The 23,803-nt window shown below is 40.9% G+C and overlaps 1 protein-coding gene across 6 annotated transcripts in view; it reads left to right on the plus strand.

Moving 5' to 3' along the window:
• Positions 1-23,803, plus strand: part of OXR1 (oxidation resistance 1) — a 490,067-nt gene that overhangs the window by 77,199 nt on the left and 389,065 nt on the right. The window lies entirely within an intron of this gene.

The following is a 23,803-nucleotide window of genomic DNA, read 5'->3' on the forward strand; positions in this document are numbered from 1 at the left end:
TTTTTAAAAATAGTAGTATAAAAAAACTACTCTCCCTCCCCACCTGCCCTCCCCTGACCTCCCCGCCTGCTCTGGGAGACTCTTTAAAGAGACCTAAAAGTTACGATAGTCTTATTGTAATATCCTTTGTTGATCATCTTTCACAACCTAATAACTTCTCTTTCACTGTCCTTTGTAAATAAGTAGACGTCAGCAAATCTTAGATCACACTTTGGGAGAAAATAAGACTTTAATCATGAGCAGGGTTGGTCTTCCCTTTGTATGACACTACTTGCTTTGACATCTTCTGACATGTTTTAAAACTGCTGTGCCCTGGGAGCTTTCCTGCTTATATAATTATTCTTTTGGAGGAGGTTGTATTTACACATTTTTTTTATTCCAGTTGATGCCATTCAAGAACACAAGATCTACTGTAGTTTTTTCCTTGTTTATCATTGGTGGGTGTTACAAAATTATGTTCCTCAAATTGAGTGGTAACTAATTTTAAAGTGCATAATTGTAGCCTTTCAGGCTTCTGTGAATAAGCTGTAGTAAAGGCCCTTGGTAACACCTTGACTGAACTGTTACATACTTATGCTGAACATAGAAGAAGTATGGCTAAAACTTCACTGCATTCTGAGAAAAGAAAAGAATGTGCATTGTTGTTGACATTTGCCCCTTTTAAAACATACAAAAAAATGTCTGCATCTATAACAGAAATTCCTCCGTGTCAGAGAGATGCAATCTTTATAGCTCTGAAGGATAAGTTACTAAGTTCTCTGGAGTTTGAATATTCCAGTCTATTTTTATGGACAGTATTTGATCTTACTTATTTAAAGCAGTGGTGCTCAGCATTTTTGGCGCCGTGGGACAGATGAATGGCACTCCACTGGATGCTGAGCCAAGGACTTTGACAAACTATTATAAGTGACTGTCGACAAATGCTGCTTGGTTACACCTGCTTTGTTGCAGTGTGCCCACGTTACACAATAAACTCCAAGACATAGAAATAAAATTCTATTTCTCTTTCTTGTTAGGGTGGTAGGAGTAGGGAAAAGGATGGTTGTGTGTTAAGTTCTATTTTTTCCAAATAATGTTATGTTCCTGTATAAAGCATGCCCTCTTTAGTGAGACACTATTGTTTGAAAATGGTTTAACCCAATGTGGAAAAATTCTCCTTCAACATTACTTGAGGCAGATGGCTACACTTAGTAATGTTGTTGAGAGAGAGAATCTTTAATTTACCCAGAAGTCTACATATTGATTATTCAAATGACAACAACGATGCTAAAACTTACTAGCTTGGGCTGCTTATGTAAGTAACATAAAATGGTCTTAAAGCTTCTGGAGTATTTTTTTAGGGGAGAAGCAGTCTTGTGTTGATGAACTTTCTGCTGATGTGAACTTGGCAGAGGCTGCTTTTGCCGATTTTTATCATCTTACACAAAGGGAGGGTGGATTATGTCAAAGTTGTCTGCAGTAGGACAGGGGAGGCAGGGGGTGACAGCTGTTTTTGTACCCTCCCCCACAAAGGTGGTACCTGTGACTTCTTTTCCACTCCCTCCTCCCCCTCCTCTGCCCTCCCCCTGCACTCTCCTTCTCAGTTAGTTAATTTACTGGCACTGGGTGCCTGGGCAGTAACAAACAGAGCGAGAGAGAAAGTTTCGTTTTGATATGGAAAATCACAGCTACTCTTCTTCACAGCTACCTGAGCCAGGGGTCAGTCAGGGTTGTACCAGAGCTGCTCTCTTGCATCTGCTTTGACGTTAGAGTGAGAATTGGGGCCTGTGTATATAGACAGGATATTCCATTTCTTACATATGTATTTATTATTAAAAAAGAATTTAAAAAATATGATGCTTTTTATTAAACAAACCTAACATTTAAAATATCTGAACGATGACTAGTCCTAGAAGGTGTATATTTAACCAATATAAGAGACATTTTTGATATGTCTTGGGTTGAGTTGTTCCAGTTTTCAAGGTTGGTAACTGTGAGCAGCATGTGATTCATGACCTGCCTTTCAAAGTAGTTTCTTTGGAAAGGGAATAAAAGATCATTAACTGGATTGTTTTTCAGTAATACAGATGGATTTAAATATGCTATGCACTTCCTGCGTAGGCTTCTTTCAATGACAAGAGGGAGCAGGTGAGCTATGGTATTTCAGTAGTGATCCATTTGTTGCTGCAAAAATACACCTTTTAAGAAAATGAGCTGTTAGAAATAGGCAACACTGCACATTAATGAGAAATAGAAAAAACTAGATTAATCTCTGAGCTTTAAATATTATTCCGTTAGTGCTCACCCACTCAAAATATGTTTATTCAGAGTTCTTGTTCGTTTTTTTAAAGTGACATGAAGTTTTGATTGCAGTCTTATGTTCCCTCCATTTATTAATTTGGGTATAATGAGTCTCTGTTTCCCTTTACTTACCAATAGGGTAAAATTCTCTCCTCTACAAAATCAGAGTAGTAAAAATTTGTAAGGTAGACTAATGTTTTGTAACAGGTGCTGTGCTCTGTATATGTTACATGGGATATGTTGTTACATAAAGTTGGAGGACCTATTGGTGATAACTTCATTACACTGGGCCTTTACACAGACCTATTTCCACCTTCCATTGGAGCAACCCCTTCTCCCACTACCCCCAGCTCTGCTCTGGTAAGGAAGCTGCTTTCTTCCACCTCCCTGCTTCCCAACTATCAGGTGCAATGGAGTCACAGTGGTTTCATTTGAGTTTGGGCCCAAAGGAGGAGTTGAGGAATATTTTGTACTTATGTGCTTAGAATACAAAAATAGAGTTTGTTAATATATTAGCATTACTATAAACACAGACTATAGGAGGGGTTTAATCCTCCTTTTGTTAAGGGCTAGTTTCTTTCCTATATTTCATACATGCATCTTGCATTGAATTCCTAGTGAAGATGTGTGTGTACTGAAAACAAAAACCTCTCTCTTAACGCTTTGAAAAATAATCTACCCAATGTCCTGGCAGGTTCTTTTTCATTTGTTGGAAGTATCGTATCATGTATCGCTTCAGATGGATTAAGATTTCAAACCTGCTTTCAGTTTTATAATTCCTCTGTGAAACTGTCTTACAAAAAATAATTTGTGGAATATATACATAATCCAGTATTATGAGTGTGTGTCAAATATTTGCCCATGCCTAAACTGTGTACATGCAGTAGATATGCATATATTTCTAGTGGGTTTTTTTGATAGGGCTGTCATCAGACGCACATTTCATTAAAGTTTGTGTAGAATGCACAGTTATTATTTTTATTTTTCATTGTTTTCATAATTTTTATTTATAACCTTATAAAGTAAATATTACTGGCTCTTGTCCATTCGAACACATGACTTGTTGCTTTAGGGGAGGATGAGACTTCTGGTTCCTTCATACAAATATTTGAAAACCAGCTAATAAAGAAAATGGGTCAGGTGGAGAGATCTTAATGATTTAATCTTTTTAAAATTGTACAAATATTAGAAATTAGCTCAGAATTTTGACTATTGTTGTGATTCTTCTTCAGATGTGCCTTTTCAATAGTGAGGAATATTTTAACATTGGAACAAGTTGGCAAGGGATAAGGTAGTCTTTTTTGCTTGAGGCTTTTTATTTAGGATATGAGGTCTCTCTCAAAGATCTGCTGTAGGAGTAGTATATGAGATGTCATATATTTATACTTAGTTGCATAAAATTGTCCATGAATTTTGGAATTAAAACTGATCTCCAAATGCTATGTACTACTGGAGGGTTTATGTTGCCAGTTACAAATGTTGTAAAGCTCATCATTACTAGTGATAAATGTTTAATAATTTGAGGTTTCCTGTTACGTAAATGTTATTTAAAAATGTCACATCTTTTTATGACCAAAGATTATATTTTGAAACAAGAGTTGAAATCTTGGCTTCATAGATGGAGGTAGCAAAACTTCCACTGACTTGTGTAAAACCATGATTTTCCTGAGATGTTAACTGAGAAACTACTATTTGTGTGTCTCTACGTGAAATGTTTACTGTGAAGAAGACTAATTAACTCTGCAATAAATAGCTCAGTGTCTACACGTGTGGCCTTAGGCTGCAATAAACTAATAAACTCTGCTACAGCCAACCTCTCTCAGGACGCTGAGCTGGGTTATGCTGCCTCGGGCTGCAGGCTGGCTCCCCATCTAGGGCTGCTCCAACCCAGCTCAACATGCTGCAGTCCCAGGCTTACATTCAAATACAGCACCCGGGAGCAGTCAACTCCAGTGTAATATATGTTGGAGTTTATTGTTTAGAATTAATTGCAGGTGTAGGTGTTTGCCTTGTGAAGTTTTCAAACCTTTTTTGTAAGGCTTTACAACATAATTGAAGCATACATTGGTAAATGTACAGAAAATCTATATGCACTAGGGATCCTGGTTTTCTTTGGTTAGAAATCACAAATTCTACGGTAAACCCCATAAATTCTGTGATCAAACCCCCCCCAATTCTGCATTTTTATGCGATTAAAATGAAATGCTTAAGATTTTATTGAGATGGTTATAATTTTAAAGTAATTTGGATGCCTACCACTACCTTAATCACTACAATAAAATAAATGTTAAATGCCTATAAATTCTGGCATTACATTTTGAGTTTTTTATCAGGGCAAATCATGACTCCCTCTGTCCCCTTCACTCACCAGGGCACAGGTTTAGCAGCAGCTGTTCTCCTTCCACTGCTTTGTGGCATTGATCAGCCCTGATGTGCCAGTGCCCTACCCATGTCCCCTCACCCCTGCTGGTGCCCTGCACTCCTGACCCACAGTGCTGCTGGTGCCCCATGAATTCTGGCTCTGGAGTCCAAGCCCCATGCATTGCCCCAGCTGGCCAACAGCCCCAGCCCTGCTCAACTCTCTCCCTCCCTTCCTCCTCACTATGGGGGGACTCAATTGCCCCAGCCACCAGACTTACTTACAGGGAGATGCTTTCCAGGTTTCCTAGCAGCCATGTGCATGTGTACATAAGCATGTGCATGTGGTGCCCCTTGCTGTTTGCTTCTCCTGTTCTTCCCCAGAAAAATCTGGGTTTTTCTCCTTAAAATTTGAAAATCCAGGTTTTACCTGGTTTTTTTTTTTTTTTTTTTTGTGGTGAACAGAAAACCTGGATCCCTGATCATCATGAATGTAGATTTAAGTGCAAAATTTATTTGTTGATCTCTCTGTTACTAGGGGTTTATCAGGACATTCTGATGTCATAGGTACACTTATGCTGATTTGCATGGTACAATGAGGGCTTATTAAGAATGTTAGCATGGTGGACTTCTAGATTCGAACACTTCTACCTTGCCCATGATGCATGGGTATCTATGTGATGCTGAGGTATATATTAGTTTACATGTTTAGTTACATTACTTCACCATGGAAAGAACAGGAAGAACGGTGAATATAGGTCACTTATCCAATTACTTAAGTTTGGATTGCCATCTAGACAACATGGTTAACTTGCCCAGTCTTGCAGAAGGTGTCATTGGATCTTTATTGACCACAAGCAGACAGGATATTGATTGCGGGTGTAAGTCCAAATGGTTCTCATCATGGGACATTTGTTGAATGCTGGCTTAGAATGAAGTTTACTGGTTACTAAATTGCCAACATCACTTCCTGCAGCATCTAAGTAGTCTCAGTAATGTTGCAGCCTGATGCTGACACAACCTTATTGTAGACCCAGCCTAGCCAGCTAGTAAGAACTGATGAGATCACAGCACAAGGTTGGGTTTCTGATACAAAAGACAAACGTCAGCGACCTTCTATACAGGAAGCGTAGTAACTAGATATTCTGCACAGGCAAGCAACTTCAACCTGGGATTTTGCTGTAGGTGCCATAGATAGAAAATATTAGTTACCTTTAGCTAAATCGGCATTCATACCAGAGACTTAATCCCTCAGTCAGTGAATTATTCCAGAGAAATCAACTATCTTGGATATTTCAGCTGTGGCTATATAATGATCCACTGCCACATATTTGGTGTTGGCAGTTAACTGAATATTTGTAGGACAGGGTGCATTGCATTGTCAGCCTTTAGCCCTACACAGCCAAATCTCATAGTGAGTAAAAGGAATAGCTCTGCTTGTTCATTCAGTAGAAAGTGGGTAAATGGTGCATGAATTCTTCTCAGCTGGTGTTTGTGACCTTATTTCAGGAATGCATCCCCATTCCAGAAAGCTGCTTAAGTAATTGATTCTCTTTTAAATAGCTAAAATGAAACTTTAATTCATTTATTAGGCAATTTCATGTCCTAACAGTAGAAATGTTTTATTAGCTATTAGTGAAACAAGAACAGAGTAGGATAGCCAAGTAGTAGTTTTATTTTAACTGGACAAAAAAGTTAGTGTAGTAACTAGTGCTAGGAACAACCTGCAAAATAGAGACTCACATTTTATGCCCTGTAAAATTTGGGCTGTTCCTACCTAGTATTCTGGTCTAGTCAATTATAGAGAAAGGAAATAGTTGCAAGATTAAGATTTGGAGTTATGATCTGTTCCCTTCCCCAGTTAGGTAGGAGGAAATCTGACGTGGGGTTTTAGTTTAAAGCTCTATATATTGGTAGCAGGAGCAAAATGCGTATGTGAGCGGTGATGGTGTTTACTGTATTTACCAAAATATAAGAAGAGGTTTTCCCCTCCATCAGCATGTGGGGAAGCCTTATACTCACATACCAAGCGGAAGGGGGAGCAGGTGGCTGCTGCACCTCTGACTCTGGCCCTGAACTTGAGTCAGGGCCACAGTCCGACCAGAGCAGGCTTCTGCTGCCCCTCTCCCCCATTTCTTTCCCCCTTACTGTCAGGTGCACCCTGGGTCTGGCTTTGGCTGAGGCTTCTCTGGGGCACAGAGCACATAGACCTTCACTAGGTCAACACTAACCACTGATCAGTATCTCTCAGGCCAGACTAAAGTCTCATTGGGAAGTGTGTTTGTATCAGGAACATAAATGCAAAGAAATTGCTTAAGAGCTCAGCTTTGTCCATCCTATCTGTTATGGCCTAGGACTGCTACAGGATAGATTAGGGCAACTCATAACAGACAGGATGGACAAAGCTAAGCTTTTAAATGATTTCTTTGTATCTGTGTTCCTGGACATGGGTACAAACGTACCTCTCAATGAGACTCTAGTCTGGCTTGAGAGAAATACTAATCCAATAGTGGTTAGCACTGATCTAATGAAGGGGCACTTGGAGGGGTTGGACATATTTAAGTCAGCAGGCCCTGGTGATCTTCACCCAAGGGTATGAAAGGAATTGGCTGGTGTCGTAGCAAAACTACTGGTGTAGCTGTTTGAGTGCTCGTGGCATTCAGGACGGGACCCAGAAGACTGGAAGAGGGCCAGTGTGGTCCTTGTTTTCAAGAAGGGGAGGAAGGAGAACCTGGGTAATTATAGGCCAGTTAGCCTGATCTCTATTCTTGGCAAGACCTTAAAAAAGTATCATAAAGGATCACATTTGTGGGGGTCCAGTGGGTAATACAATGTTAAGGGGCAACCAGCATTGGTTTCTAGCAGTCAGATCCTGCCTGACTAACCTGGTCTCTTTTTATGACCAGGTCACAAAGTGCTTAGATGCAGGAGTAGAGGTAGATGCTATTTACTTGGATTTTAAAAAGGCCCTGACCCCTCTTCCCAGCCACTTCTTCCCTTGCTGTAGCAGTGCTAGGGAGATTCAAGACAACCCTCCAATCCCTTCTATAATTGGCAAATTATAACAAATTGATATAAAATTATAACAAATTTTATAAATTTTCTGTATATAGAATCTAATTATTGTGGTATCTTTTATATTCAGGATCATGTTATATTAGACTAAACACAGTATATTTTTCTTATGAACTGTACATTTATCTTAACGAATTCTAAAATATAGTTCGTATTGTTAAAAATAAAACAATACTGATGTTGATGTTGATTTTTTTTTTTTTTTTCTCCTTGAATCTGTTCAGTTCTATACAAACTTTTCTTCAAGTATTTTTTTTTACCTGGGAAGAAACTGGCGGTTGTATGTGAACATAACTTGACTGCTGTGTATGGTATGGTTACAGTTCTTACATTTTAAGAATGTCAGAAGATGATTTACAATTTCATATGCTCTCACAAGAGAGGTGCTTAAGGCTGAGCGGTTGCTTTTAATAAGCTCAAAAAGCTTCATGATGCAGGGCATAAGTTATTCACAGTGAGAGCTCTTTGTGACATTTGAAAGACTATGGCATTGAAACAAATGGTGATTTGCTGTACAGCATTTATAAAATTCTGTGCATGCTCAGAAGTTGTGTAGGGAGAGAGGTTTGGTATGTGCATTAAGCAAGGTGTTTATGGGGGGCGGGGGGAAAGCAATTGCTTTAGTTTTAAGAAAGCTACCCAGAAGAGAGCCTGTGCCAGGGATAACCAAATCTAGAAAGGTTGCCTCTCAAACTACAATAGAAATATAGAATGAAAAGCAGAGAATATGTTTGCAGTAACTGTTTCCCAAGTAAACTCATTATTTTGATTTACTTTTGTATAAATGTGAACTCATAAAAAATCGTGAACTGTACAGTCCTGATTTTGAGAGATGTTCAGGATTTGACTCAAGTCCCAACCAAGTGCCTTAAACCATTCTAGGTAAGATCTAAACATTGTCTGTTAATCTCAGCATAATTATATTTCATTCTTGAAAATTAATACAGCCTGTCAATTTAACAGAAAACCACTAAGAAGTTAGATTTTAGAAGATAATTTAATTTATAGCCTAAACCAAAACAACATGTGTAGCCTTTATAGGTTTAAGGGCCCTCCTGACTTTCATCTGTTTTTTATTCAAAATGATTAATTAAGTACTAGAATATTGTCAAACTGTGCAGTTATATCAGTCTTATCAGTTTCACTTAATTGTGGATAAACCTGGATTAGTCTTTTATAGCTCATGTCTCTAATCCAAGTGTTCTCAAATAACTTGGAAACTAGAAGATGTCAAAGCTAATATTTAGTAAAACGTGCAAAAAAATACTGTAACTTTTATGAACCTTGCATTGGTCATGATAAGTTCACTGCATTCATTAGGATGTATGAGAGTGAAGGCAAATTGCTGTCTTTGGCCTACAGTTGTAACCAGTGTTCCCTTATAAAACAGTACCCGTATGATGTCTATTATAAAATAAGTCATGTGAAAACAAGAAGGAAACAGATGAAAAGAATGTTGTTTTAGTAGTATTTAGTTACAGGCCACAGAACAGCAATTTTGGCAAATAGGTTTTTCATCTGTTAGCAAAGCCTATAGGTGCAAACTTTAGCTGACTAAGTGCTGTTTTGGGTCAGTTACACTGATTTTTAGATTTCCCTTCCCATATCCTGGAAAGGAGGGGTCCTCAGTTAGGGCCTTTGCTTCTGCTTCTACCTCTTTCCTATTTTACCTAGTGACTACAAAGTACAAAATGTAGACATGGTAGAGGGCAGGGGCCAGATCTTGTGATTCTCTCCCTTACTGAGCTAGAGAGCTATTTCTTCTGGCTACACATTTTTTCCATTTTAGCTGCCTAATAAGTAAAGGAGGATCATGGAAGATATCCTTGGTTCTGCCTTGTGCTGGTGGTTTGGACAATTTGCTGGGAAACAACAGATGTAGATGCATACTGAGATGAGGCTTTGGCCCTGGGTCACTTTTTTATATTTTGGGCAAATATCGTGATTAACAGACTAGTGGTGTACAACATCTATCTGATGGGCTAGGCTAATATCAGTGGTCTGGTAACTTGGTTGCTTAGCACTTTTTGGCGATCTGGCCAGACATTATGGCCCTCAGCAGCCCTCTCTCTGTTTAAATGAGACACTCAACAGTTTGAATTGTGCGCCTTTGCACAAGGCTGTTTGGCTAAATGTCCCTCCTTCTTTGGCATCAGGCAATTGATAGATTTTCTGCAACTAGCATTTCAGGGCAGAGAGGATCTAAAATCTTAGCGTAAGTGCTATGTAGCTTCCTAAAAGAGAACTAGATTTGGGATATAGTGGGTGTGTCTACATGTGCATTAAGGCTCTTTTTCTAATATCCATTAAATTTAGTACCTCCAGTGTGAGGTACTACAGAAATGTGCATTAGGTTGTCTCTTTTACAGCATGTTAGTGTAATTGCACAGTTTTTGTGATGCTTTAATGCACAATAAAATAGGCTACTTGCCGCCCCCCCCTTCCCCTTCCCCCCCCCCCCCCCCGCAAGCTTCATGTCCGGCTGGAAAACCCTGTGCCTCAGGTAACTATCACTTTTAGATTACTGGCACCTCCCATTTTGCACTCATGCTGGAAAATGGCTTTTACTGTATCTGTGAATGTAAGAGGTGGTGAACTTGCCCTATAGTGACTAGAAGTAGCTGAGAAATGTAGGTTCTTCCTGTAGCCAAAAGAGAGTTTCCTTAAATCATGCTGCCTTTAGGCAGATATAGGTAACAGCAACAAACCACTGAGCCTAAGGATCCAAGTTAGGTAAGTTTAGCATAACTGGAGACTTGGCGGGAAATGTCAAAGGCCTTTAGGATGTTTCTGGTTTGGGTCTGAAATGGTCAGGATCTCAACATTGTTGGTTTATGCTGTAGTAGCTAATTGATTTCAATGCTAATGGGAATAACCGAAACAGATAAACAAAGTCAGTGAGGTTGGGTACAGAAATTAAAAGGAGGGAAAAAAGCTAATCCCAGCCTAAAAGAAGTGGGTGTGAGTGTAACACCATAATAAATGTAATGTCCTGGCAAAATGCCATTGGATATGTGATGACTTGTTCAGTGAAGCTTCTCCTGTCTTATCTCGCTCTATTTTTTTTTCTCCATAAGGAATTGTGGGGGTTATGCAAATACTGATTGCGTTTGTCGTGTTATTTCTTCTGCCCTTGATAATTTATGTTGTTTCTGTTTTGTTTTCTAATAAATATATGCATACATGTAATATGTCTGGATTCCATCTCATAGCAATCTCACTATAATAACTAGATTTCACGCTGCATGCTGAGTTCTAACCAAACTAGATAGGCTTCAGTGAAGCCGGTACATTTTTGGAGCTGTAGTAACAATTTTAGACCCAGCTCTTCGGGTGTGAATGGCTTGTTTTGCTTTTTGTGATATTTGTTCACTTATAATGGTATATTTGTTGTTGAGCAAAGTAACTTTTATTCTGCAATTGCAGTTTGGAACCTATACGCTCTTAAAAACCCAGCTTCCAGCATATAACAAAGTGCTTGAGACCATCCAAAATTATTCCCATTGCAATTTTGACAATATGATTTACTGGAGAGCATGTTTAAATATTAGCAAGATTTATTATCATCATTTTCAAGATGATATAGAATTTTTATCACTTCTAAAATGTGTCATTTGCTCTGGGTGTTGATATTTTGGCTTCAGGTTAACAGTAGCTGTTATAAATGTGAAATGTTAACTATCAATAATGTTTTTAATATGAGAGATTTAAGTAAAGAAGTAATCTCATTGATAGAATAAAATCCTTTAGATGTAGAGAGAGCTGCAAGCAAACTTTTTTTTGTTAGTCAAGCTGACTCATTGAAGCTGGAAATATCTATTCAGAAGGATTCCAGGAAGGCAGTGAAGATGCATCCTTTTGTTTGAGTTAAAAGTTGTACCTCACACTACTTTTTCCTCCATTTAACATGCTTAAGTCCTTTTTAACAGTAGTGGGCTTGATCTAGGTTATCTACATACTTAGAACAAGGAAAATATGAATAGCTTATAAAACAAAGGGACGACTGATTATTTGTTATAACTTCTTGTGTAAGGCAGACAATTAGATTGCTTTGAATTAATTCCTATGGGAACTACAGCATCTCTTTTAGGGAAAACCCCCCCCCACAACAAACGAATCTTATTAGGTTGATGTAGGGTTGCTAGTAATAGAGAATGTACCACCATCCTTTGTAATTTTATCCTCAGTGTTAAGTTCGGACCTTGTTTCTAGTCTGAATTAGTGTAGCTTCAACTTTCAGTCAGAGGATTTTTTTAAGCTTCTGTTTGTTAGACTGAAGAGCCCTTTATATTATCAAATTTCTGTTCCTGAATTAAGTGCTTAAGCCCAGATCTGGAAAGGAATTTAGGTGTGGTGACACTAAGCTTTTGGCACCTAACTTTTAAGCATCTGGGTCTTGGAATTAAATCCACAAACTCAGGTTAGACACCAAAATTCCCTAAACTTTTAAACCGGGAGACCTACCTCTATAGTTGGGATTCATGGCACGCTGCCTGATGGGAATGGGAGTCAGGGGAATTCCTTAGATATCCATGGGTGCTGAACTCCATGCTGTTGGTGTATATAACTTTGCTCTAAACATACCTACTAGATCCCTTCTCAGGGTTTAGGCGCAGGGCACCTAGTTTGTGAATCCTGAGTACGCTCATGAATGTAAGCCAAAATGTCAGCAGAGTAACTGAATATCAAGCACCTAAGTTGATGTCCACCAGGAAATGTAGCCTCTGTTGCCCGTTAGGCATTCAGACAATCAGGCGAGGAGGCTGTGGAGCACTTGCTTGGACCCCAAGTGCCTAAATTCTTTTACTAAAGTACAACTTGGTACCCAAACTTTTGGATTACTCTAACAGAATTAAGTTCCTTTGTGTTATTCACTGTGGTATTTCAATTTTAAAATCATTCTCATATCTTGTTTCTGAACCCTTTCTAATTAGCAACATGCTTTTTGAATTGTATTCAGCACTGGTTGTCTCACTGCCACTGAATATAGAGGTAATATATTTTCCTTAAGTGTGCCCCTGCTTCCCTGTTTATATCTTCCCTAGTTTTATCTTGCCTATTTATATATCCAAGGATCTAACTACTCTTTTTGGCCAAAATGTTGTACTTGGAAAGGATGTTGGGAGAGGAGGGAGAAAACATGAGGACTTCAAATATTGCTGGAGCTGCTTTCTCGCCCTTCCGCTTCCCCCTCCTCCTCCCCCCGCCCCAATCCAAAACAAAACAAAACAAAACACCAACATAATTACAATGAGTGAAGCAATGTGGTCTACTGGGATGGGATACTGGACCAGAAATCATGAGACCTTGGTTCTGATTTCAGCTGATTTGTCTATGGGCTCCTCAGTTTGGCTTCCCATGTTTAACCTACCTTTCAGGGCAGAGGTTTCTCTCATTGTGAAAAATGTAAACTTTTTGGCAGGAACCTGAAAAAAAAAATGTTTTTTTTTGAAAACCTCCAGTAAAGGAGATCCTACAGCTTTCCTAAAGATAGTGCCTTGTTGGAGTGTAGTTTGGATGTCTCATGCTCCGTTCTCCTTCACTTCCTGGGTTTACTAAATAAACAGCAAGCCTGTTATAATGAATGCTTCCCCCTTGTTGAGTTGCTAGTGGTGCATCATGGGTGTCCTACAGTGGTGTATCTTGAGAAATGTCTGCTGGTGACAAGTAGTAATAGGGTGAGCAGTAATATTACACCTACCATTAGGTATTGTACCAGTATGCAGAATAGGAATTTGTATTCTCAGCTGAAAAGCAGAAGTATTTAGCTGAAAGCATCTAATGTTTGGTTCAGAAACTAAAAATATTTTTGTTTTCAGGTGTTGAATTTTTTTTTGAAGAAAAACTCTGATTTTTCTGTAGAAATGAGCTTTAAAACAAAAAACAACCCTATATATGTCTTCAGATGAACATTTTTCTACAAGCCCTAGTTTGTATAGGGTCTTTATCTTGGTTGGATCTTTCAGGTATTAGCATGGTAAACACACTGGTAGAGAGAGATGTCTCATGCAAGTTCTTCAGTCATATATATTTCCCCCTTTCCAAGCCTGTTTTTAGAACTTACTTTGATTTTTCTACTTTTTTTTTATAATGAAGCTCTTTTAGATATGTTGCTGTCTGGCATGCTGGCATCAACCAACAGTCTTTATTTTTTAAGCATAATTTTCCCCCCACCTGTAGTTTCTACAGACTCTCATTTTTTGTTACTTATTCTTTTCTATTCTTTTAAGAAGTCTATATCATTTATATTTAACTCCCATGGTTTTCACTTGGAAACTTTGCTTTCAGTTTAGTCGCTGATGTCTGTACAAATGCAATGTTGTTACTCATTTTTCTTTTCATTGCCTCGTTATTTTCCACATGTGGGATGGCCGTGTGGATGTATGGGTGAGTAAAGGTCACCCATCCCCTCAAAGTTCTCCCTGTAGCTTTTAGTGTTATTTCTTCCATGGCATAATAGTATTTGCTCATCATCCATCTGTATGGTTAGCTTTCATTTTGTAATTTCCCCTTCTATCCCCCTCCCATTTTCTGGTATCCATAAGTGCCTGTATCTTCATTTTTTGCTCATTAATTTCATCCTGTCTACTCAACTGACTGCTCTAGGGCAATTGTATTTTATTTTCAAACTTGCCTTTTCAGAATTTTCCTTAAAGTTATAAGCATTAATGTGTCATTGTTTTCTCCCTGGCAATATTTTTTCCTAATCTTTATTTTTTGGCTCTAGATGTTGAAATAGGGGTGATATTTTTGAGAGCCAGCTTTTGTAGTTTATTATTTGACTTGTGGAAAATGATTTTAAAAAATAACACTACTGTAAGCTGTATCAGGTCTGCTTCATGTGTATATTCAGGATCATACCAATTTTCCTTAGTGACTAGAATAAGCTTTTATATATTATTTTAACTATGCATAGTCCCATCTACTTAACTCTTTGAAAATGAGGTGGAATATTATCTGCCTTGCACATCTGCAACAGAAAAATTAACCTTTGATTTGCAGAATCTATTATTTGTGTCAGCTAAAAAGAATGCATCTTGGCTTTCAAATCCTTGGAAAGGACTAAAAATTCAGTACTAAAATATTCTTAGATGTAAACTGAGCAGCTCTAAACTGAAAATTATCAAGACAGTAAATAATGGAATCCTGTGTGCCCTTTTTTTAAGTCTATTTTATGAGCTGAGTCAGGAGAATTAGTTTTCAGGATTTCCTGCCTTTCTGATTCTAGTATAGGTCATAAGAATCCACCCCCAAAGCCCCATTTAAGCTTTATCGGAACTTGAGGGCCCCAAAACATTTCAAAACAGAATAAAACAAGCTCACCATAGGCCAAATACTTAATCCTGTAACTTCATTATCGTAAAACCCAGTGTCAAAGGAGCTGCATAGGTGCAACTGTATGCAGAGTTTTAATTTTAGTTGGTTTTGCCTTGCACCATTAAAGGTTTCATAGTTTCTAGGGTTGGAAGGGACCTGAGCAGATCATCTAGTCCGACCCCCTGCCATGGCAGGAAAGAATGCTGGGGTCAAATGACCCCAGCAAGATGTTCATCTAACCTCCTCTTAAAAACACCCAGGGTAGGAGCCTGCACCACTTCTCTTGGAAGCTGGTTCCAGACCCTAGCCGCCCTGACTGTGAAGTAGCGCCTCCTGATATCTAACCTAAACCTACCCTCTGCCCGCTTGTGACTGTTATTCCTGGTCACTCCTGGCAGTGCTCGGGGGAACAGTGACTCCCCCAGTGCCCGCTGATCCCCCCGACTAGTTTATAACAGGCCACAAGATCCCTCCTCAGCCTTCTCTTTTGGAGGCTGAACAGGTTAAGGTCCCGTAGCCTCTCCTCATAGGGCCTGCCCTGTTGTCCCCTGATCATGCGAGTGCCCCTCCTCTGGACCCTCTCCATGCTGTCGACATCCCTTTTGAAGTGTGGCACCCAGAAGTGGATGCAGTACTCCAACTGCGGCCTGACCAGTGCCGCATAGAGGGGGAGGATCACTTCTTTGGACCTGCTCGAGATGCATCTGTGGATGCATGACAGGGTGTGTTTGGCCTTCCTGACTGCCTCGCCACACTGCCGGCCCATGTTCATCTTGGAGTCAGTGATGACCCCCAGATCCTTTTCTGCCTCTGTGCTAAAAGAGGGGAGTTCCCTAACCTGTAGGTATGGTGCCGGTTGTTCCTCCCGAGGTGCATCACCTTGCACTTGTCTGTGTTGAAACCCATCCTATTCTCGTCCGCCCACCCTTGTAACCTGTCTAGGTCTGATTGTAACCTGTTGCATCCTTCCAGTGTGCGCACGTCCCCCCACATCTTAGTGTCATCAGCAAATTTGAACAGGGTGCTTTTTACCCCCTCGTCCAAGTCACTGATGAAGATGTTGAACAGTGCGGGCCCGAGGACCGAGCCCTGTGGAACCCCACTGCCCACATCCCTCCAGGTTGAGAAGGACCCATCCACTACCACCCTCTGGGTGTGGCCCTCCAGCCAGTTGGCGACCCATTTGACTGTGTGGGTGTCTACACCACAGCCCCCCAGTTTCTTAATGAGAACGGGGTGAGAGACAGTGTCAAAAGCCTTCCGGAAGTCCAGGAAGACTGTATCCACTGCTACCCCTGCATCTAATGATCTGGTGATCTGATCGTAAAGGCCACCAGGTTGGTCTGACAGGACCTGCCACTGATGAACCCGTGTTGGTTGCCCCTAAGCATGCAGTCCCCTGCTGGCCCCTCCTGGATGTGTGCCAGAATAATTTTCTCGAACAGCTTGCCTAGGATCGAGGTAAGACTAACTGGCCTATAGTTTCCTGGGTCCTCCTTTCTTCCTTTTTTGAAGATGGGAACCACGTTGGCACTCTTCTAGTCCTCTGGTACCTCACGAGAGCACCATGAGTGCCCGTAGAGCCGTGCCAGGGGACTTGCAATGACCCCGGCCAGTTCCTTTAGAACTCTAGTGTGGAGATCATCTGGACCGGGTGTCTTGAGTACGTCCAACCCCTCCAGAAGCTCCCTAACTAAATCCTCGCTAACCCGTGGCCCAGGTATGCCTCCCCTGGGGCCCGAGGGGGGGCCCAGCAGGGAGGTGGCTGTTCTGGTCCCTACTTAAGACGGAGGCAAAGAAATCGTTAAACATGTTAGCTTTGCCATCTGGTGTGACGACCAAATTTCCCAACGCGTCCTGCAAGGGCCCCACATTACCCGGGACCTTTTTACCCCCTATGTATTTAAAAAAGGACTTCTTATTGTCCTTAATCTGGGAAGCTAGTCCCAGTTCCATCTCTGCCTTGGCCTTCCTAACTACCCCCCTACATCCCCGAGCAACTACAGAATTGTCCTTCCTGGTGATGACCCCTTCTTTCCATTGGGTGTAAGCCTCCTTTTTAGCAAGGAGGCATTCCCGGATGCTTTTGGTGAGCCACGGAGGCTTGTGTGCTCTTCTGCTCCCTTTGATCCTCGTTGGGATTACCTTCCTTTGGGCTTGGAGGATCGTCTTCTTAAGGAGTGACCACTCTCCTTGGACACCTGCTTCCCCTCCCCTCCAGGACCTCAGCGCTTCTCCAACTATCTTCCTTAGCTCGTTGAAGTTTGCTCTCCTAAAATCTAGGGCCACTGCCTTACTGCATGCCTTTGCCACCTTGCACTGGATGGTGAATTCCAGCAGGCGACGATTGCTGTCACTCAGGTGGTCGAGCACCCGCAGCCCCCTCACCAGATCATCACCCGTGGCCAGTACTAGGTCCAACCAGGCATCTCCCCTGGTTAATGGGAACCAGATAGTTTAATAGGCATGGGATTGGATTCCACATATATAAGTTTACACAGAAAATATGTAATCACAAGAAGAAATGAGCATATTTTTAGTGTTTAATGAGCTGGAAAAATATGGATTTTCTTTTATGTTAAGTGTTGTTTTTTAGCAACTTGCCGTAATATGAACAGTATTGGAGGTTTCATTTATCAATGCAGTTGTATATACCTTCAGATTCATCTTGCTGCTTGGGTGTAGCATTGTTCCTAACTTGATTCTTGAAAAGCATTTTCTTGCACTCATTACTTAGGAATTTATTATGTTCAGTCAGGCAAATTAACTGAACCGTTCATCATGATTGTTTTCTAAGGCTAAGTACAGACAGTGAAAAAGCCTGAGGCTGAATGGATTCAATCTTTGCAGGTTAGTCTAAGATGCATAGGTTGAACCAACAAGCAAGTGAGCAGACAATCATTTTTGATTCTGGAAATGTAGCCACAGGCTTGCTGTGGCTCAGGTTAGGAACCGGGGGGTCACTAGAGCATGAGTTCCCTGAGTGGGAAGGGGAAGGCTGACAAGGGGACCAAGGCTACTGGAGTGCTACTTCCATGAGCCTCAGCTGCCTCATTTCCTGTGGGTGACTCCTGACCCTCCTTGATGTGACCAGAGCCTTGAGCACCACTGCCCCTGACTCCACCCCCTAGTGCTACTGATTCCTATTGCTGGTGGCAGTGAGCAACAGTGCATTTATCAGCAAGAAGGCATGGTACGGACTCCCTGCCCCCTCTGAGTTAGCACCAAAGGCCATTGTCCTGCTCATCACCCTTAGATATGCTACTGGTTAGGAAGAAAACCTGTCCCTTAAAACATGAAATACTTTAATGTCTGGCACATTTAAGTTTCAGGACCTGTCGTTCTATTGGTTAAGTTAGTGATGCACATATCAGAGAAGTGAGGCACACAGACAGGCAAATAGTAGTTCTGAAAAGACCTACACCTCCTTCACTCATGGGGTGGGGCAGCCCTCCTTTTATGAGGTCTGGTATTCCTCAGGGTTTCCTCTTGCATAAAAAGCTTGAAAAGAAGCAGCTGCTGGATGTGTGAAGTACCTCAGACTGCAAAAAAGAGGTAGTGCACAAACTATCCAGTATCTGATGTCTGATACTATGTATTCCTGCATCTTGGATCCTAGGGTCTGTTTGAATAGTCTATCTGAGCATGATAAATTGATGTTGGCCCTGGTTTTGTTCTAAGAAGCCACAAGAGTCTGTGAGTAAGATGCTTTAAAATTAGTTCTCTGGTAGTGGAACTAAGGGAGCCCTCTAGTTATCTCTGGCTGCCAGTCATCAGGACGGAGAGCAGGAAGCACGGGACAAAATGGTTTCTTTGCTTCTAGGCACAAGAATTGGGCCAGTCTGTTTTTCTAGGGTTTCCCTACCTCTAACATGGTCCTCTGAGTGTGGCATAGACTATAAGCCTGAGGCCCTATGGCCTGGCTGAACTGAGCTTTAACTGCTAGAGATGGAACTCATCCTTGTGCCTGGCTTGGTCTTCCCGCTGCAGGAAGTTATTTGCTAATACAAAGTGGGAACAGCTCCACCTCTTCTGGATGACTTCACCATTATGATTGACATCTGGTGGTGTCCTTTCAGGGAGGCATCAGTTTCCAGCTCAGCTACTATATCAAATAGGTTTTCCAAAATATCTTCTGTCAGGTGTAACAGGGTTCTGCCTATGCCTTGGGAAACTGGTCTTTTCACTTTGAAGCTATTCTCCTCTGGGTGTTTTTGGATGCTGGCTACAATATATATTTTTTTACCTGCTGTCCATCTCCATGAGTCTTTTGGGACTAGGAGTCAGTTTAAGAAAAGTCTGAGTTTGAGAGGAGAAACATATATATCTGCTCCTCAGATTATTTTGTCTTCCTGTGATGATCCATCTAAATGTCTGGTAACTGAACCAAAGGGATTGGTGAAGACTGCATGTATTTCAGCAGTTACCATGAGCCAGGGTAAAACTGTATATGTTCCCTGTCAAGTATCAGCTTTCTGCTCCTCTACTTGTATGACTGCTAACATGACATTGTGTAGTTTCACCTCCTCTCATATATACAAGTTGATCATCAGAACAGAATTGTGCAAGTGGTTCACAGCCACAAGATGTATTTGAACCAGCATTTGGATACATTTGGAGGCTGAGAGCTCTTTTACATGTGCTCCAGTGTGTTCTGATTAGATTGCATGAGAGCAGACTGGATCAAGTAAGTCTGTTGGCCTGCTCTAAATGGCTGCAGCATCTCATGTATTCAGCCTCCCCGCATTTCAAAATGGTGCTGTGGCAGTTTAGCTAAAGCTCATTGAATGTTGAATGAGCTTCAGTTAAAGTGCTCCCACTGCCATTTTGAAATTCAGGGGGCTCTGAATACACAAGGCACTGTGGGCTTTTTAGAGTGGCTCCCAAGAGTTGCTCTAATTAAAACACCATCTCCCCGATCCTGGAGCCTGTGTAGAGGTGCCCTAACAGACAATTTCTGGCTTTCCCCTTGATGTAAACTATCTGTAAAACATAGAGGTGTTTACTATCTCTGACAGGAGGCCTTGAACTTGGGTCTGTCAATGAAATCCTATTTCATAAGTGTTATGTAAATCTCCTCAGATACACTGATTCATTTTGGCTTAGCTTTCTTCATTAAGGTATATTTGTAGTCTAATTTCTTCAGGACATTTATATACTCCCTCACCAGGTATCTCGCATCAAGAAAGGGATTAGCTGTGTATCCAAGGACTGCTGAGCCCCACTTGATGCTGTAGTTAGTTTTTCAGAAGTGACCAGAAGTCACCTTTCTAATCTAAATAAGCATTAGAAGTTTAATTTTATCAACCCATGCTTGGGGTTCATGGCTGAGGGGAATGGTGGGAAACGGTCAGAGATGATGAGTATGAGAGATTGCCTAACTCTGGGTCTGGACGAATTTATGTTTTAGCCACCTTAAAAGGGAGAAGGATCTGCTGCTTGGGAGCACACACAGCACCTGTTGTGATTGTGATCACCTAAATAATCACCTAATTATGTCTTTGTGATCCTGTGGTGATAGAAATTTGTTAACCTAGTGTAAATTTGACCAAGAATGAAGCAGAACAAAGATTGCAATGGTTTTGTTACACTTAAATCTGCACAATTCTGTAATGATAGAACGGTTGTATGGTAACAGCTTGTAGCAGTATCCTTTGCATTGATACAATTGTTACATCTATCTATATCCTCTATAGCAGGGGTCAGCAACCCCCAGCATGCATGCCAAGCATGGCACGCAAGGCCATTTTGCTTGGCACACCACCACCAGCCCGGGCTCTAAGGAGCTGTTGCCAGCCATGGAACACAGGCTGCTCTCAGCCGGTAGCTGGGAGGCAGCAAGCCCTGCTGCAAGCAGACTGGGCTCCAGCTGCTGCCAGGAGGCTGCAAACAGCTGCTCCGGGCTCCAGCATGTCAGCACTCCGGCACCTTCCAAGGTAGACATTGTAGTTCTATAGGCATTCCAGCCAAAAAAACTTTGCCTGCTCCTGCTCTATAGGCACTGGAAAACTTTAGGAGCAGCAGACCAAAAATAGTGCAGCTTTTTTGAAGATAGCCACCATTTCTGCCAGCTCTGTACTCTTGACCTAGCAGTGACTACCACTTAGGGTCATACTCCTGACCCAGCAGATGACCTGGTTTGGCAGACAGTCCCACTGGAACCGTACTTCTGACCAGATTGAATCTGGGGAACAGGTTATAAGTTGTTGACCCATGGCCAAGTGTATATAGGACTCACCTTGAAGATGTAGATTCTTGCGGGACCTGTACATGTGCCAGATGTCTGCTCCAACGTGTGCTAATTAGCACATGTTGGAGCAGCCTTGATTGATTAATGCACTCCAGCAGCTTCTTTGCCACTTCTATTCAGTGTCCCCATGCTTCAAAATGATGGTGGGGACACTTGAACTAAAGCACATAGAACAAGCTTTACGTCAAGCGCCCCACCAGCATTCTGAAGTGTGGGACACCGATTACACATGACGCTGTGGTTGCTTTTATTAGTGGCCCCGGGGATCCTAGAACACGTGTGTAGATACCCTTGGATTCTAGTCCCTGTTCCCAAGATTTTTTCTGGAATTTATTTCTTGGTCTGCCTTTTTAATATAATGTATAAATAGTGATGTGAGCAGGGGGTGAATCCTAGGGCTTACACAGTAGAACTAGATCTGTAGCAATCGCAGGTAATCATGTGCTGTAATGGAAGTCTGAGCTTGGTCTTGGGTATTTCAAGTCTCTTCAGGAAGAACTGAAATTTTTAAAGCAAACAATAAAACCTCTGATGTTGGAGCAGGTTTAGATCACCTTTGTGCCTTATTGTATTCATATATGGCCCTATATGAAATAGTTTATCTTCAGAATGCTTTACAAATATTACTCCTCACAAACATACTGTAAATTAAGTACTCTGTCATCCATTCTATAATTGGTAAACTGCATTAGAGACAGTAAAGCAGGTTAGCTATGTGATCGATCTCTCTGAGGAAACCTGTCGTTCACAGTGCATCTAGGTCTGGTTTAGTATGCCTGCACTATTTTTGAGACAAGAATAGAAAATGAAATGTCTCATGATAAGTTATTAGGCATAAACTACAAGAGCCACCCTACCTGTGTGGGGGAGAAGGGAGGTGCATTTCCTTTGATCTGCTGAAATCCACACCTACTGTCAGCTGCTTTTACTATTAACTAATTCATTATTAAATTAAATGCTAATCATAGAACTCATAACTCCTTGCTCTGTGATTTGTAGCTTAATTATTACTGCCCTCTGAATGGAGAGGAATGACTTAGAAATTGCTAGAATTAAAGTTGTTAGACAACATGTTAACGTTTAGTTCTACCCTTTTGAAGAAATTAAGTAAAAATGGTTCTTTCTTTCTCAATTCTTACATGTTCTCCTTGTGTAAATTAAATCTGCTCAAGATAGGCACTAGCTTAAGTTTTTAATACTTTTTCTTTTTCCTGTCAACATCTAATCTTATGTAGCTTTGAGCTTTGCATCCTTGTCACCTTCATTATCAGAATTGGTCAATGAAGTTTGAATGCATGGCCAACATTCTAACCTCAAATGTAGCTCTGCAAAACCAATGACAAAAAGTAATTGCATGCATGTCAGGCTGTACAGGTATAATTGAGGGCATAATTGGGGTTGCACAGCTGAAACAGAGGGCAGAAACTGACCTGTAGAATTCTTATTACTAATACGTGAGTAATAAAGAACCCAGCTTGCCTTAAATGCCAGCATCAGTTTTCAGGGTTGTTTGCAAGGGAGCAAAACATTTTTTAAACTTGTAAATTGCAAAAATTTGATCTGGAAAGCATGGAAATGCAATAGGCATGGAATCCACAATGGAATTTTCAAAAGCATTTCAATCTTTAAATTGAAAAAGATTTAAAAGATTACAGAAATAGTCACGTTTACAGCTTGTGAAATAATGTATTAGCTTAAGAAGGCAATACTGAGCAAAATAATGAACCTAAAGGCACTGAAAGTTGCAGCCTTGTAATAACTAGTTAGTATTAAAAAAGTCCAGTGATATTCAGGGCATGTTGCACTTCAGGGCTAGGGACAAAAATTACACATAAAGCAGTATAAGTTATTAGAAACCAGTTCAAGTCTCAAACGCAACAGAAGTTCAGTGCAAACAAAAAGTTTAAGACAAATCTGAATGAATGTAGTATCAGACTTAACTGATTTAGTTTAAATCAGTTTATTGTACTGATCCCCTCCAGATTCAAGTTAACTCTGTCCTTCCGCAGCCCAGGATTCTTTGCACCTCCTCTGCAAACCCCAACTTGCAGGGTGGGTGGCTTAGTTAGCCTTGGCCCAAGCTGTCTGATCCAGCTAAGCAGGGAGGCATGCTCTAGCTCCTCCCAGCTTCTGGCCTGAGCCACTGCTAGTATGTGGCTGAATTTCTAGAATGAAAAGTGAATGTCTGTTCACTTGCTTATTGTTTCAATCTACACAGTTTAGACTAACCTGTGAAGATTGAATCAACTCAGCTTCAGGCTTTTTGACCATCTATACTTAGCCCAGATGTGTCTTATTTATGTCATAGTAATCTTTACTACTCTTTAGAAAGTTGTTTGAGCAGTCACACAGTAATGTTTATTATGATCTCAGCCCTCTGGACAGGGCTGAAGCTGACTGTGTGGTCAAGAAACAGCTGATTTTTTTTTTTTCCCCTCCAGTCCCAGCTCTCCTACAGCACTGGAGTCTTGAGGCAGCTCCACTGCAGTGCCAGGCCTGAGACTGAAACAGAGCTGTTCATGG

This window comes from Crocodylus siamensis, chromosome 3 (assembly GCF_052110815.1).
Source record: "Crocodylus siamensis isolate JL-2025a chromosome 3, ASM5211081v1, whole genome shotgun sequence".
Lineage (NCBI taxonomy): Eukaryota > Metazoa > Chordata > Crocodylia > Crocodylidae > Crocodylus > Crocodylus siamensis.